Below are 2500 nucleotides of genomic sequence, written 5' to 3'. Positions count from 1 at the left end.
CCATGTTGTACCTTAACCTAACCCATGTTGTACCTTAACCTAACCCATGTTGTACCTTAACCTAACCCATGTTGTACCTTAACCTAACCCATGTTGTACCTTAACCTAACCCATGTTGTGCCTCAACCTAACCCATGTTGTGCCTCAACCTAACCCATGTTGTGCCTCAACCTAACCCATGTTGTGCCTTAACCTAACCCATGTTGTGCCTCAACCTAACCCATGTTGTGCCTTAACCTAACCCATGTTGTGCCTTAACCTAACCCATGTTGTGCCTTAACCTAACCCATGTTGTGCCTTAACCTAACCCATGTTGTGCCTTAACCTAACCCATGTTGTGCCTTAACCTAACCCATGTTGTGCCTTAACCTAACCCATGTTGTGCCTTAACCTAACCCATGTTGTCGCCTTAACGTAACCCACGTTGTCGCCTAAACCTGCTCTGTAATTGTTATACGACTCGTTCAATTACTGTAGTGTTGCCCACCCGCAACCCTCGCAATATAGTTCGCTACTCGCACTGCCCGCACCCCTGTGTATCGCTTCATGTTAAACACCTTGCAAGTCTTGCTCACTTTCCACATGCTCCTGCTGTACACTGTAATGTGGATGGCAGCAGGACGTACATGCCGCCCCTCCCCACGTCCCCACCTTGCCCCCTGCCTTCGCAAGCTGGTTGGTGAGAAGTTTGCATGTTCAATGCCCTTCGCATGCGACGTACTCAGGCTACGTTGTGGTGCGGCCTGTGTCAACTGTCCGCTGATGTCGTACGCGTGAACCACAATCTGTACTGCACATTCGTCCTTATGTACTGAATGATACATCGTGGCACATGTGTGACCGCACAACGACTGCGCCCAAAAACGGCGGACCATACAGTGCAAATATTGTGCACGCAGCTACGTGTCGTCTCCCTATGAGAGCTGGATTGCAGTGTGGTACGCCATAGAGACGTGTGGGAGGAACGGACGCCGTGGATGGCGATCAGCATGAGCTGTCTGTTGATGTATTCGGACCTAGTCGTCTCTCCTCACACACCGTGATGGCATGGTGCACCGCGTTCCATATCTGCGACATGCTACAGAGGCCGGTTGACAGTCGTTCGAGCAATGGACATCGCATACGTACGGGGGCCACCTTCCACGTATTGTCTAGGCGTGCACATTTTGTTGCGTGTATGTGGGCAGACGTAGTGTGGCGTGACACCTGACACAGGCATGCAATAATCGTTGAAGTTGCAAATGGCGATGGACGCCTGCGTTTTCTGGTGAAGTTACGCAAATGAACAAATGGTAACCTGTTGTGGTGCGGTTGTTCTCGCTAGGGGTGAATCGGTGATGGCGACGATAGGTTGAGGTACTAACCGGTTGTTCCAGCGATACCCACCATGCCGACGAAACTGAACGGCATCTGGGTGTGAAGCGATACGCGGCGGTGGCTGGGTGGGACCGTCCCCGGCCGGTGAGGGGGCGCCTCCCGGCGTGCTGGCCGCGCGGTGCGTGGGCGCACGCGCTACAGCCGGCTGGTGGGGGCGGCCAGTGGCAGGCGCGCCGGCCGACGGACGCGGCAGGCGTCGCAGCTGCGCGCCGGCGCACCCTGCGCGCGGCGCCGTGCGGCCAAAGTAGGTCCTCGCGGGCCCGGTGCGAAGCGCGGTGGACATCTTCAGTGTGCTGGTCCGATTGAGGACTGTGTGCGTTGAGGATGCGCCGCCGCCCGGCGCTCGGCGCCGCGACGCCGTCTGCTGCTCGGTCGCCCCAGCGGTTCTCGCTGGTGGTTTGTATCGCAGCTGTGCGGATGTGTTGGCGCGTGCGCTGTGCTGGGAGAGTTCGCTTCGGCACCCAAGTGGGGCTTTTGTCCTTCTGTGGCGCTGGCGTTGGAGCTGCCGGTCACCGTAGGTGGCGCGTGTTGTCTCCCGCCGGCAATGCCACGACAGCACGCTCCCGGGCCTCTGTCGGCAGCGGCAAGCTCAGTTGGGAGCACGGGTGGTCGCACCGAAAGCGTCTACTCGCCTAACTCCGGGCGATTGCGCCTCTCTCGAACCCGACCAAGTACTTGGGACGGCGCTGCGCGCCGCCGGGACCTGAGAGGGTTTCGAGGTGTATTGTGCAGGGGAGCTCAGCCTCCTCCTGTTTGCAGAATGATTGAGCGGACGCTTGCGTGTTCGCGCGGGCCCCCGGGACACACTCCCGGGCGGCCGGCTGCTCAGCTCTAGTTGACGCAGCTCCCTGGTTGATCCTGCCAGTAGTCATATGCTTGTCTCAAAGATTAAGCCATGCATGTCTCAGTACAAGCCGCATTAAGGTGAAACCGCGAATGGCTCATTAAATCAGTTATGGTTCCTTAGATCGTACCCACGTTACTTGGATAACTGTGGTAATTCTAGAGCTAATACATGCAAACAGAGTCCCGACCAGAGATGGAAGGGACGCTTTTATTAGATCAAAACCAATCGGTCGGCTCGTCCGGTCCGTTTGCCTTGGTGACTCTGAATAACTTTGGG

At 56.7% G+C, this 2500-nt stretch overlaps 1 non-coding gene across 1 annotated transcript in view; it reads left to right on the top strand.

The window, feature by feature from the left end:
- The first annotated feature begins 2222 nt into the window (after positions 1-2222).
- LOC124741888 overlaps positions 2223-2500 on the top strand; it is a 1909-nt gene continuing 1631 nt past the window's right edge. The window contains exon 1 of the ribosomal RNA XR_007010109.1: positions 2223-2500. This exon is cut by the window's right edge and continues 1631 nt beyond it. This is a non-coding gene — a ribosomal RNA (small subunit ribosomal RNA).

Source organism: Schistocerca piceifrons, unplaced genomic scaffold, assembly GCF_021461385.2.
Source record: "Schistocerca piceifrons isolate TAMUIC-IGC-003096 unplaced genomic scaffold, iqSchPice1.1 HiC_scaffold_2025, whole genome shotgun sequence".
Classification (NCBI taxonomy): domain Eukaryota; kingdom Metazoa; phylum Arthropoda; class Insecta; order Orthoptera; family Acrididae; genus Schistocerca; species Schistocerca piceifrons.
Note: the sequence above shows the minus strand (reverse complement) of the source record. Positions and strands in the feature narration are given on the sequence as shown.